General features: G+C 33.5%; 1 protein-coding gene across 3 annotated transcripts in view; it reads right to left on the minus strand.

Annotated features, from left to right (window-relative positions):
• The window catches only part of LOC116340351 (protein unzipped), a 44637-nt gene that overhangs the window by 21596 nt on the left and 7401 nt on the right, over positions 1-15640 (minus strand). For 2 of the 3 annotated variants that reach the window (XM_031766814.1, XM_031766815.1), the window contains exon 2: positions 12931-13081. The gene's annotated coding sequence lies outside the window, so the exon portion shown is untranslated. The remainder of the gene's footprint in view (positions 1-12930; positions 13082-15640) is intronic. The other variant, XM_031766816.1, reaches the window with a different exon arrangement.

A 15640-nucleotide genomic window follows, 5' to 3' on the forward strand; every position in this document is an offset into this window, starting at 1 on the left:
GTTAGTAATTATAAATTACATGACGTGTGCGCATTTTTATTTCATCACCTTTATTTGCTGACGTATTCTAATTTGAAGAATATTGGTATCGTCGGCGAGTATTTATGCATATGGTGCAGTTAACACGAAGAATCATAAATTATTCTGTGTGGTACACCATGAAAAGTGACGTAGTTTTTCAACAGGAACTCATCGCTCACGTGGAGAAAGAGGGATAGAACATTTTACCGGTTACGTTCAATTACATAACAATGAGGGAACGAAAGAAAAAATACGATGTTCTTTTCAGTTCGAATTGATTAGGCTTTTGCCTTATTACTATTACCGAATAAAAAGTGCTGAAGCAATTAAGAAAAAAAATACAAAGTTTTAAAATTAGTTCCACTAAACCACCGGTTTAATTTGTTGGCTCATCAAACGATTGGGCGCAACGGTTTTACCATTTTTGATGTCGGTCCATCTCTATCGTCGCTCTATTTTCATGTTTCTGTTTTTCTCTGCTTTACTTCGCGCTACACATTTACTTCAGATAACATTTTACATTAATATCAAATTAAATCTCCTTGTTAGTGAATTGTGTTCCAAACACATTCAACGAACTCGTTTTGTTTCTCAACATGCCACACAAAATGAGCATTGAACGAGAGACAAAACAATCGATTGGAACATAATTTCCTCACGCAATTGGATATCAAACCAGAAGAATAAAAAAAAACACGCCGACCAAATAGAAACCACATACAAAATGATAGTACTAATGACCGCTACAAATCGAATACGAAAAATAGAGGAGGAATAGAACAATTTGTTTAGATCGTTTTATGTCGATATTGAGTTTCGATCGAAAATTCAATTAAGAAATGTGATTTAATGTATTTTGAGTTTGGTATTTGTGAGTGCTTGTGTGTGTGTATTCGGTCACAGCAGATGCACAGCTTGCACTTTTCTTTGATTGAATTATGGTGTTTGTGTGCGCACGACGAAATATTCTCCGGCAATAAAATCGATCATTTTATTATTGTCTATTATAGAAATGATGTGTTTATGTAAACTCCGCTTCGGCTATTATTTTAAATGACCTAACTAGAGTGTTTTTCGTTTTTTTTTTCTTCTTCAACTAATTCATTTTTTTGACTTCGGTTTTATGTTTCAAATACAAATCTATTTAGTATTAAGAAGATGAAGAAAAAACGAAATGTCATACTTTAATTGGGTTCAAACACTTTTTTCGGACGATTGTTTTGTTTGTTAACCCAATTTTTCATAATTGCTGCATTCAATGCAATGCTTTTTTGAACGCCATGCCGTTGTGTGACAATGTATGTCACTTCATTTGGATTTATGCATTTTCTCAGTTTGGCGTGTGTCTTCCCTTTCTTGTCGATTTAAAACAATTAAGTTGTCTCGCACTGATTGCATTAATTGATGATTAAAATGAATGGAGAAGAAACAAAAGACAATCGAATCGAATAAATCACCAAAAAAATTGCCAATTGTCAATGGCAATGGTTCGTGAAATTCTTCGATTGTTTTTTTTTTTCTTCTTTTTTGTTATTTATTTAACGAAATATTTGGTTTAATTGAATTTGATGTTCACACTAGCACACAACAAATGTAAAATATCAAATCAAACGGAATCGTTAAAAAAACGACAATGGAAATTGTTTCGGTTGTGTGTAATTTTTTGTTGAAGGGGGAGATTGTAACAAAGTTAGGAGAGTCGCCGCAGCCAAATTTACAACATAACACATGCACACGCAAATGACAATCGACTTGAAAATTTACGATGTGTATAACGGATTTTATGAAGTACCGCACCCCCGCGCTTCTCCTGCTCCAACCCACTTAAACAAACACCGGCTTTAATGGGAAACATACAATCGAGTATACTGATGACGATGACAACGAATAGAACCAAATTAAAAAAAAAACTATTGAATAAACGCAACGACTAACGACAACAAAAAATATGCTGAAACTATTTCTTTTATGTGTTTTGCGGCCTATAAAATTGTACGACCTCGACGAAGCATAAAAATAAGTGCAAGTAATAAATTTATGTTTATGCACGTAAATTAGAAAATGTCAAGCAAAATACATATTAATATATATTAGAGGCAATAGAGTGAAGAAGAAAAAAGAAACCACATTGAACCGATGACAGCGTTGTTTTATCATACAAATACACCAAAAGTAAATATGCCAATTGATAGCAATTTTCAAGTACACATATGGTTCAATTGACGAAACTAAACTTCTCAATTGTTTTTTTTCCGAAGTGTGATAACTCGGCGACATAATGTGCATTTTGAGGAATTTATAACAATGAAACGATTGACGAAAAATGTCGAGCCAAAAAAGGAAGCTTATACATGAAATGTATATATTTATACATGAAAATTATATAATCTATTCATCCGTTCCATCTGAACATGCGACAGTCAACAACTCGTTCGAAAATGATCGACGAAGAATAGAACGTCAGTGTGTTGTGTTGTTGATGAATGGAACGATTTATAAAGTAAATCTACATATATTTTTGATTTGTTTTACTATAGACATGGTTCAGCACTTCCATTCACAACAACACTCACAATCAATGGGAATGGGCTTCAATTGTTTGATTTTCAATATTGTTGGTACACCGACTGTTTCAAATGTATAATTGAATTTTTATAGCTGCTGGTTTCTGTTGATTCTCAAACTTCCATTGCAAAGGAAGTGTGTACAAAATTTCACTGTGTTGACTATTGTCTAGAATATTGAATGAATTTTTTCAGTCACATCAATTGATTTCGGTGTACTTTCCTAACATTTATTTGATTCCACCAATTCAATTTCAATTTAGATTTTATTGCCAAGTCGCATGTTGGTCGCCTTTATTTAATTGAATTTTTGTGGCTTGTACAGTAAGCTAATAATTTTTTATTCGCTCGAAAAATACTATATACATATCGAATCAAATTAAAGACGCGTACAATAAACGGTGTATCGTAAATCGATCGCATTTTTGGCATCTCATAAAAGTTCACACATACTCACACAACAAAATGAAAATCGGACAGGGAGAGTAGTCAAACAAAACAAGAATGACGTTGTCAGTACTAAAAACGATTTATGAACTATTGATTGATTAATTTTCTCCTAGTTAGTTGGTTGTACACGGTACGCATTTATTAATTTGGCAACTGAACAAATGCAAACGCAATAGATGACTAACAATAACAACAACAATGACGATGAAGACGATCATCGACAATAAATAAGTTCAATAAAACATTGCCAATAAAATGGATTCGTAAATTTATTACTGCCACAAATACAGTGGCAAAACGTACGCAAACAATCCAACGCACATACAATACATTGTCATTCACCCTATCTCAACATATATTGCATATACGCACTATGAGTATTAATCGATGTGAATTCGTCGTGTAATTTCGTTTTGTTAAATAATGCAGCGAAACTGACCTTGCGACCCACTGAGTGTGAAAATAAAAGACCGAGAATTTCATTGGTTTCATCGATATACATAACATTCGGTTGACAGGCCTCTGTATACGCAAAACACTGAATAGCCATCAATACGCATGGTATTCGGTCAATTTTCCTCATTCGAAATTGAAAAAAAGAGAAACGAAGAAAACAAAACACAAACGAAGGGAATTGACCGGTCAAACACATTTACTGCAGAAAATTCAATCAATAATTTTTCTCGGTTAATTTTGCAATCTCTTTCTTTGCTTTGTCTTTTTCTTGGGCTTTTTTTACATCCTCTTTACTCAGTCCATTGGCGTCACTCTTTTGCCATTCATTTCATGCATTTCGATATATTTCGTTTTTAATTTGAACATTGATTGAAATCGAATTGAATATGAAACGGGTATGACGGCACCGCCATAGTAAAATGGTTAATATGGAAAAAGGAAGAGCAGATATTGGAAAAACGATATGTGAAAAATGTATGGATTAGCGCCACGATGACAAGCGCGCGCGAGATCATGTTTCGCAGCCGTACGTTTCGTGTCTCATTAGTGTCAGCTTTAGTTGGCATCCACTTTACACGCTCTCACGCTCTCACACAGCTTCAACATTTAGAAATCTATATCGGCCTGTTTTTGTTGTTGTTGTTGTTTTTGTTACGCTTGCTTTTGATTCAATACATAGCAATCACATCATCAATCTTTGTAAGTACAACAACATTCAAAATGATATCTTTTAAAATAATTAGCCGATTTTCGATTTCAATTCGAAACAAAATGAATTGACATTGAATGATGACATTCTAGTTTTGTTGCTATTCTTTCCATTTCATTTTCATTAAAATTAGCAGTAGAAATAAAATGAAATGGTTGATCCAATTCTAAACTCACAAAAGCATTAAAATATATATATAAAGTAATGGAGCATGTGACTCATTCACTCGCACAGTTATGTTTGAATAATGAAACACTTGAAAGATTGATATCACATTGATGATGAGCGGCAAGTATTTGATATTCGCATAGCTTTTGTGATGGCAACGGCAACATTCTTACGTCGCACATTCCAAAATGATTCAATAACAAATTCCAATTGCAAAGGAATGATCATTCTCCAGGCAACAGCGCACAAAATGCGCGAAATTCTTTAATTTGTGGTGGTGACGATGGCCTTCCGTTTTCTTAAATTGAATCATTTGGAATTCATTCGAAAAATTGTGTCATATCCCATGGAATTCCAGATTACCTCATTGCATTTTGTCATAACTCGATTTAAATCCATTGCATGACATATTTTTGCTCTTCATCAGCAAATCAAAAGATAAAATTCATTTCATATCGTAGCGGAAAAAACAAATTCGCATTCGACGAATAAATACGAATGAATGGTACGACACAACAAAAAAAGAACACAACAACAATTGTACAATATCTTTCTTAACAAATTGGACACGGTCTGTGTATTTTTTTTGAATTGATATATATGCGACGTAATTTATTTAACGTTTATTTTTTTTGCTTTTTTGGTCAAAATGTGGAACTTTACTTGTTTTTATGGTTTGTTCAAAGTCTTTTTTCTCTATTTTTTCTGCTATGTCTCTTGGTTTTCCAGCACGTTCGCAAACGGAACGAATGCAAAGAATGAGAAGAAGGAAATAAATCGACGTCATCGTTCTCTTTTTAGTTCTTTCTCTCGTAACCATAACGAATAATAATTTCTTTGATTTGTATTTTTTTTACCCGTTCCGTTCTTTCTCTCGTTCATTTTGTGGCTGTGGATCCCCATGAGAGCGACATAGATGATGTACAAAAAAAAATCGTTAAATATTAATCGATTTGATCAACATGAACTCTAGCCGAGCCAATGGAATGCTAAATGAAAAAGAAGGGCTCCCATCTCTCTGTAATATCGACCAAAATTAAGTCGAAATGAAATCTTGATTAAAAGATTGAAAGACAACGATGAAATTCAATGGGAATTGTTTGAAAAAATTGAAGAGAATTTCGACAAATCAAAATTTTTCTCATTTTCATTTTATTATTTCACAAAATGAAAACAAAAGAAGCCATGAACAATTCGTGGTTTCAATGTACTGGCATTATTATTGAAAGAGTTACATGGCGCTCGCGATAAATTTCATTTTGAAAATGAACAAACATAGAATAGCATTAAAAGAACAGCATTAAAACCCAGCGGCTCTGTAATGGTAAAACACCCAGAGAAAACCACTAACAATTGTTTCAGATTGAAGAAAATGAAAAAGAAGAAATAGTGGAGCAGCTCAACGCGCATGATTCATGATCATGACCTCTAATTTGTAGCCGTTGTGTAGCTGCGAGAGATGTATATATATATTCAGAGCTCTAGCAAACGAACGGCACTCGTTTCACCACATGTACATTACACAGGTTGTATGTGCGTTTGAGCTGAATGAGCGTTTTGTTCTGCCAAGCACACGGTTTTCAATGTTTTTTTTCTTCTCTCTTTGCAATTGATCCATGTAGAAATGTCGATATGGTGAAGCCACTTGAAATGTTTACGATGACGTAAGCGATGCGTTGTTTTGAATGTTGCTAATCTAAGCGAATCGGAAGTCGAAAATCATTCTCAAAACATAAGCAAATTATAGTCTGCTAATGTCGGCTAATGTGATCATTCAGCATCACCAACAGCAACTATGAGTCATGATTTTAAATGGATGTAGAGATTAGACGACATATTCACGCTTTTGTTATCATCACCATTTAAAAAAAATACATTCATGCCCAACCAACAAAAAATCGAATATGCGCTTGAAGTTGTTTTCTTTTTACGGTCGCAAAACCAAGGAGCAAATAATGAAATGATTGTGTCACAGCGCAAAGAGGCAGTTGAACGGAAATCCATTAATTTCCTTCAGCTTTTTTCTTTCATTCTCTGAATGACTTTATTTTATTTTATGGAAGCATGTGTCATTTTCTTTTCGCCTCTTTTCTTTCACTTATTTTTCGTTCTATTCAAACTAAAAGTTTTATGTCTCTTTTTGACGCTTGAAAGAAGGATTGGCGTGCCAAAAGCATAAAATCAGAAAACAGAATTGAAAACGCCACACAATTAAAGTCGACGTTTTTTTTTGTTTCTGCACTTGTGTTCGATACGTTTGAAGTTGTCCTTTGCTTTGAGTCGAGAAGCTTGAAATTCGCGAAGAAGTGTTTTTGTGCAGTTTGAATCGAATGTTAAACAATTTTTCTTCAGTCATTTTGAAATAAATTTTCTTTTGAATTTCTTGAGTTTTGTTCTTCTGCGCATTTTCTTAATCTGCCTTAAAGCACTTCTCGTTCCACTTGTGCTCAACAATTTTCTCTTTTTCTTTTCTTTTGTTCAGTCCGAACATTTCAACGGAAGCATAGTGAACCAAGGAATGAATGATATCAACTTGACTATTCTTTGTACATTATTTTCTTACGTGTGTTTGGTGTTCTTCATTTGATGGTGGTTCTTCTTTCACTCGGAGTGATGAGCGAACAGTTTTATGCGCGTGTACACTGTTGCAATCATTTCACAGAGAATGAATAGTCAAATGCGAATAGAAGAAAGAATACAAAATGGAGAACAAACGAAAGCAACTTATGGATAAGAAAAACGACGAAAACGGCTTCAAGGTGTTCAAATATGTGCAGCGATAAAGAGATGCATATCGACTGTCCGAAGACGTATTACATTTTACTGCCATTTATTGCGAGACGGAAAGAGAAAAGTGTGCACACATCAGCCATTCAATCTCCATTTAAGCAAGGGGCTTTGTTTCGCAACAATGCATAATTAATCGGTGGAATGAAAAAGTTTTTTCGCCATCGCTCAAAAATAAATTTGCAATTGCGAAAAAAACAACAACCAAACAATCTTTCAGAATATTTCATTTTACAGATTTATTATGGTTTGTGATCATGCGTGCGTCAATTCGTTCAAGTATTTGTTGTTCGGCATTCAGATTCGGTGATTTTTGTTTCTCTTACTTGTAATTTATAAAATTCCGCAGTAATGAAGAAAAACTTTATTTTTATTCCATTCAATGTAGTTTATATTGCACAATCGACAAATCGTTCTGAAAACTTTTCATATTTGAATTGAAAACGGTTCATTTTATTCTCGTTCACTGCGAATGAGAATTACATCTTTCGTGAGAGAGTTTGTTGAAAGTAAACGTTTCTTTTATTTTTGAATTGAATGTGCCAGGGTTAAAAAGCGACTGACGCTTTCTCATATTTACTCGTTTTCATTGTCAGCATTCAACACATTGTAATTATATGACGAGGTGCTCTTTTTTTCATTACAAGCTGTTGCTAACTCTTCCACGCCGGTTGGATAAAGAAATCAACTTTATAGAAAAACGCACGACCATGACAACGAAAACGATGAAAAAAACGCGCTCGCTCGTAAAACTTCCAAACGTCAATAGAACCGACAAAACCTAGAGCAAAACACTTAATTGTTCTTCTATCGTTTGTTTGAGACAACGTGTATCTAAACTTGTTTTCATTAAACGTACCATTTTTTACACGGTTCGTTCGACTGTATGTGTGTTTGTGTAATTTTTTTCATCTTCGTCATTTTAATATGCGAGCCAAAGCCATTTCAAAATTTGATCTTTTCACTCGAAGCTAACTTTTCCGCATTTTGTTTTCTATCAATATTTGGTGCGTGCGGAACATCGAGCAAATAATTCTTTACAAATAAGAAATGAAGAAAACCCAAAGAAACAAACATTTTGACGTAGAAACTCGAGAATACTCAGAAATCATTCTTTGTGAATTGCAAAACAATAATCCACATATAAGACGCACGCAAATCTTGGAAGTATAAAACCAAATAGGCAAGCTATTCGCGATGGTTCTTAGGGTATATAAAATAAACCGCTGCGCTTTCATGTTCATTTGTATTTCAACGTCACACACACATGGTTTGCCTCTTTTTTTTCGTTCTCTATGTTTGCCGTATATTGTTTTCGTTCATAAATTTATATTTGCGTGTGCATTGGCTCTGAAAGTCAAGATCAGATCATTTCTAGTTGAAGTTAACACGTACATAGACAAGTAATACGCTCGAATAATCGCGTGTGTGTGTTTTTTTTTAATTTTTTCTCTCTCTTTGTGCTTTTTAATTCTGTTCCGGTTCTATCTCAATTACTGATAAGTTTTATAATAATAAAATTAATCAAATACACTACCGACCACAGCAGGGACCTTATGATTGTGATGTAATCTCTTTCACCTCTCATATACTTGTGCACAGAGCATACCAACTGATCAATGAACTCTAAACGAAACGCAAAAAAGAAACCACCAAACCAACTGAAAATACAGCGCCATTGTTGCTACTTGTGCAGAAAAAACAACTTTTCGGAATTAAAATACGTAAAATTGACATGTTTTATAATATTTATCGATGATGTGAAATTGATGCCAAAAAGCAGCAACGTTTTTTTTTTACTTTCAGTTATTTTAAAATACTGCACGTGCTGTGAGAATTCGTATTGATGCCATTCTGAAATAATTTCGCAGACATTTCGACGCGAATAATAACATATTTTGAATGTTGTTATTGCTTTAATTCGTGGTTCAAACATTTTAACGCAACAAAAAAAGAATCTCACTGATTGTGGGATTATGACATATAAAGGCCATTGAGATTGATGATTTCAATGCCTGATGAACGCTTTGTTCTCATCACGAATTGAACTCAAAACACACACACACACAGCGTAATTGTGTAAACGGCTAAACAGCAAACCGATCATTTTTATTGCCTTTGTTTATATTCAAATGTTTAAAACGATTTTTGTGGCGTCGTTTGCAAAACAGATATTCTGTTCATATTTTCTTCTTTCTTAAATAACATGAAGAAGATGATTATGGGCTCAAAATCAACAAATGTTTCGAGCACACGCCTGTATATGTGTGTTCGTTCGATCGCTCGCTGATCAAGTATTTATGTAAAATAATCCGGATATAAGTTACGACAACAAAAAAAGAGTCATCAAAATAACAAGAATTAGTTTCCATGATCTCAGAAGAAATAAGAAGAGGAACTGGAAATGTCATCTATATTATTTCGATTGATAGAGTGAATTGAACTGGTCCCCAGATTACCACTTGATTGGCTCGAATTATAGCCAATTATCTAGGTAGAATTTTTTTCTCCATCATTTTTTCCCGTCCTGTATCATCATCAGCAGTACAAATTTCAACACGATTTGTTTTTTTTTGCGATTGTCATTTCTGTTATTCGGTCTCCGTTCTTTTCGTCTTTTAACAGGATAGTCGAATCAAAGATGGACAATTAAATGGAATTGACTATGCGTGTCAGCGGTATTATGTCATAAAGAAAAGAATAACTGGTAAAATAATAATAAGTTCCGTCGATAATGGCCTATAAATTTATAGAAATGTTTTCAACTGGAAATGATTCCGAGTCGCATACATTTGGCCATTTTCTGCATGTTTCGGCTTTTGTTAGTGTCAGCACGAACAGAAAGTGACTGAATGCGATTAGGTCACACATTTAAAAATAGAACAAAACATAAAATTGGGGGAATTGAAAACGGTGATGGGAATTGATATAAAACGTACATATTCAATGCGAAATAGTCATTTATGCAAATGAATTAAACGCCATATAGAGATAGAGAGTGAGAAAGAGAGTATAAAATATATATAAAAAAAAATACGCGAACCACGGTCGTTGGAACGTTGTTTCAACAACAAGTGGTTAGATCGAAAACAGATCAAACACATATGGATACACAAACACACAAACTCGAGAGAGAAAAAACGACGAAACGAAACATTTATCGAAGCCGCAACATTTGTTTAGAAAAAAAAAAACGTTAGTAGTCTGTATGTTATTCTAATCAAACAACAAGAGAGAAAGAGAATTCAGGTCGAGTCAAAAATATTATGCGAGTTTTTTCATTCCCCCATTTTCGAATTGAATGATTCTCTTACTCATATTTTAAATGGAAATGCATTTAAAATAAGGTGGGTGTTCAATAGCCAAAGAGATCTGCACTTATTTAAACAAATACACAACTTAGATTTATGGAAACATAAATCTATAATCAGCCGGAATGTATTCGACATACTGACTTTCATTGAATGAGACGCGATCATGTCGGTTCAATTGATCGTCGGCTAATTAGTATTCAAATTTTAACGTGCGAAAACACCTGCATCGAGGTAATTATGACAAAATTTTATGTGAGTGACAAAACCATGAATCGAATACGAAATGAGCATTCAAAAGAGAAAAAAAGACTGTATGTCGTCATTGTATAGTGACAGGAAGCTTATTGCTCAATATTCATTCGTCGAGAACAATGGTTATAGATCGATTTGAAAATGATTTTATTTTCACTTAATAACCATTGATGATTTATTCACTTGTGTGAACGGATTGATGAAAGCAAAAAAAAAAAACCATCCAATTAGTTACACATGGAATCGAAAAATTAACCGAAAAAACCGTTTGTTCATATTCAAATGAAGAAAAATATGATTACGGTCAATGAATTTGGATAGGCTGATGGTATTATTTTTAAATGCTTCCAGTTTTATCAACAATTTAATGAATGGTCAATGGTTCATTTAAATATATGTCGATCATTTCCATGCCATTATTTATAAATCATTTTAACTAAAATAATAATTCGAGCAAACTAAGTTCAATTCAATTTGTAATTAGCAACCAAACACAACAACTGGATCATGCCCAAAGTATGTGAAAACAATTTTTCATGTTGTTGATATCGTTTACGTTATTTTGGTTGATCAGCCAAATGCGCAACAGCTGTGGATACCATTGTGCGCACACAGCATAAAACATTTAATCAACGGTTTTCTTCTTCTTTTTCTTCTTCTTCTCTTATTTGGACAATTTAAATATTTTTTGCTCATTCATTTTGCGCGCGTCAGCTTGAACAAGCGAAATAGATATGACATTCAAATATGTTTATGCGCCGAAAATGTCGAAATCGAACACATTTTTAAATATTTAGATAAAATTAAAAGTAACTCGTAATTAATCACCACAATTCTTTATATTATTCAATTTGTTTTCACATTATCAAATATCATCATTTTTATTTTGGAAAGGTATAATATTTAAATATTTACAGCATTTCCTTTATTCAATCACGACATTCGTTCAAATTCAGTTTAAAACCGTTCGGAATCAAAAATATTTGCTTCGGTCATTTTCCAATGAGAATTCGTACGAACTCGAATGAAAATAAACAGTTCAGTGAGTAGGTCTAGCCGAGTAAATGTTTACTTTCGCACATTATAAAAAAGTTGCGTTGAATATGCACAATCAAGTAAAAATAATCTTATCTTTGAAATGGCACCGAAGCTTATGACAATTTCTCGCTTTTTATACATTTTTTTTTTGCTGTAATTCGATTTGATTTCGTCTGATTCAATTGAATGGACGGAAATCAATGAATATGCGAAATAAGTCGGGAATTAAAGAACAGAGATGAAAATAATAAAAAAAATAATAATCCATTGGAATAAATGGCAAATGTGAGTTATTGAAATCGATTTCACGGCTGGAAAAAGAGAAAATGAAATATGTCTCCCGATCTAGATGTGATTCCATTTAAAATCAGCAAGCATACATGGTGTGCATGCAAATTGATAGGATTTTAAGATTTAACGGTTCTTCATCAGATCCGATTGTGTGTGAGTGGGTTTTCATTTGAGCACGAGGGGAAATGTTCATAATTCATTTAGTGTCTATATACGTTTAAATAAAAAGGAAATTTCATTTCGCTGGAGCTTCTTCTCACCGATGGAACTTCTACACATAAAGTGTATGATACTTCTGCCGAAATCTTTTCAGCGAATCGAAGGTTAAAAGCATAAAAAATGGTTATCAGTAAAAAAAAAAGAGTTAAAACCAGTTTAAAAGTATTTGCTTAAGCTAATGAGTGAAGACAATTCTTGTTGTGAGTTTTGGACCCGTATATCGTGACGATATGGTCGTACCAAAAAAAAATTATGTTTACCAAAACCAGAAGGCGAAAAAAGAATGTTTTTATTTTCAAGGGATATTCTTCATATTTTCTCAACAACATTGTCTGTGCGTCGTTGTAATCGTCGTTCACGACTGCAATAAAATCAAAATTTCCGTTGAATGTTTTAGCTAGTTTAAATGAGAAAGAGAGAATGAGACCACACTGAATGGTAAATAAATGCATGCTGCGCTCACTCTGCTGGTAACATAATTACAAATTCTCCGAATACAAAATGATACAACCAGCGGTAATTGAGACGCGCACATTTCTGTCTTTTTCTCTGAATCTTTATGATGACCGCTCTCAAAAAATCTTTCTCTTTAAATCATGACTATATAAAATATGAAAAAAGTACTGTAATTAAGACAAAACAACAAAAACAAAACACTTACCAACAAAAATTATATCTCCTTTTCAGTTAATTAGACTGATGATGACGATGTTGGTCGTCACACAATATTTTTAGTCGCTTAATCCAAGAACAGATTCTGAATAAGTTTGAATGCACACAATACTTTAAAAAAAAAATTGGTTCGTGTTTGACTGAAGAATAGAAGAGAGATATGATTTGGTTTTAGTTTAGCGATTATAGTGATTTCGTTCAAATGGGATACGGCACCGATTTGATTTAAAATCGATACGTATTAGTTTCGCGCTTTTGGTTACTCAATTTCAATGCCAGATTCGATGAAGGCCGACGGTGTTGGTTGTTTTTTTTTTTAGTTTTTTTTTTGCAAAAGTGATTTTCAGCATATCAAATAGTATCTTATCAAAAATTAATGTGTTTTGCCATTCACTCTTTGGATAGAAAAGTGCTAGATGTTTATTTGGCAGGATGAAAATTGCAAGTCATAAATTGATTTCGGAAAACATAATTTACATGATTGAAGAAGGCTTACATATTTGATACAAATAAGTGTCAACATCAACTATATAAAATTTCCAAATCATCACCGATTTCAAAATATGAATTTTCAAAACCAGCACGAAAGAATGACGAATTTAGTAACAAAAAAACATTAGGCTGTTTACTTTAGAATGACATCCGCGATAACAAATCGAAAGGTATTTATTTAAGAGATTAAATTGCTTACTCTATTTAGATAATGGGTGTGATTTTGTAATACATTGCAAGCACGTAACAGCAACAGAAATAAATCTATTAAATGAAGTGAATTGGCAAGAAAAATGAAATTGGCTAGCAAAACACGGCAAACAACAACGACTATGAAAACAAAAAAAAAAAAAAAAAAAAACAGCATATTGGCACCAATCGTAGTCGCCGTATATAAAAACCAATTAGTGGCGTAAATTATGGAAAATATGTTAAAATTAGACTTGGGTTGGAGCCGACATGGAGATGCAACATGCACATTGTGTATGTGTGTGTGTGCGGGTGTTCAAGTGCCTGCTACATAAATGCTCTTTCAATATATTTACTGGTTGGAGCCAAATGGAAAAGTCAATTTTCACTTTTTGTCCTTGCTCCGGTTTTTAAGCACACCATAACCTTTTTTCACTTTCAAACGTAGTATGGATTGAAACGAATTGAACTTACTTAACAGCGATAAAGTGTTTCACTCTTTCGCTCCATTCTTATGGTGGTTGATGTGACGTCAAGTGAAAGCTCATGATGGTTTTCGTCGATTCATCACCATCATCATCACACTAGGCACTATACAGATGACATTCAGTATAATGATTTGAAATAGTAAAAAAGAAGATAAACAAAAAGTTTCCTGTGCACACACACACAAGTAACTCAATTAAAAAAGTTTCTCTTTGATCAGCAATTTAGTGAAGGATCACTCCTTTCAACAGCAATGATTGCTTTCTCTCGATGTGTCCACTTATTTGTCAGACCAAATTAAATTGTAATTTTAAGCCGTTCGATGAAATCGAGTCCATACGCGGACAGGCATCAAATATTTTTTTTCTATGTTCACTGTCATCCATTTATATATACGGCTCATTAGTTTTTCAAATTGTTTGCTTTGCATGCGTGCCAATATTTCTGTTATATGAGGAAAGAGATAGAGCCACTCTTCTGTAGTCGCACTGTTGGTGTGAAAGAATTCGAAAAGTCGATACGCGAGATGGAAACCGAAAGATTATGGACACGACGCCATCGAGACGGTGACGATTAAAACAAAACACATATATTCAATCTCTCAACGCCGTGTCAAATTCGACTCCAAAGTGAAAGAGAGTGTATGTATTGCGAAGGCAATAACATGGAGAAATTTATTAAGAGATATATCAAAGGCGAATGAAGCTGTCACAATTCATTACTTCTATATTGTTCTTTACTTTTTCCGTTCCGTGTTTATTTACTTTTTCAGTAACAGCGTCGTCGAAAATTTGATTGCGTTATTTCATACACTTGAATGAATGATAAAAAACGAATAATAATGCCGTTTTTTTGGTGATTATGTAATGTAAACTAGAAATAAAATTTGCGTGCTTGAAATATTTTGAAATTGATGCCTAAGGGACTGAATGATACACGCACACCGAAAATAATAACAACAACAACACAGATTAGGAGTAGTGGTACGATATAGTGGTATGCATATTTGGGTTGAGTGGCTTTTCAATTCGAAAAACATACAATACTAAATATCGAAACACTGACTGTGGCAGCATCGGTTTTATACATGACAAAGTGTTCAGAATTGAAGTCAATTATTCTCTCTTTTGAAATGCGAGTGAAAAAAAACTAAACCCCATCTACGCGTTCTGTATAATGACAACATTTGTTACGGTTGAACAATCCATCTACTAACAATCTGCACAATTCTCTCGCTATTTTTACTCATACTCATAATCCCATTCCATGTGGTTGGAAAATTGGGGAAATTTTGAACGAAAATGCAGTGGAAATGTCTGTATGCAAAATGACCATAATATAACCAAATGTGAAATACGAAGAGAGTATATCTATTTCAAATAAATGCATTTGAAGCGATCCTTGAGCTAAAAAAAAGCGATAGAATTCAATTAAAATCATGTATCATAACCATGATATACTCAAAGCACACACACACACATATATATATACAGGGTGGCGCATATAATAGGCTCACTCTTAGGGGGTGAGAA

This window comes from Contarinia nasturtii, unplaced genomic scaffold (assembly GCF_009176525.2).
Source record: "Contarinia nasturtii isolate CC-2019 unplaced genomic scaffold, AAFC_CNas_1.1 Cnas_scaffold_630, whole genome shotgun sequence".
Classification (NCBI taxonomy): Eukaryota; Metazoa; Arthropoda; class Insecta; order Diptera; family Cecidomyiidae; genus Contarinia; species Contarinia nasturtii.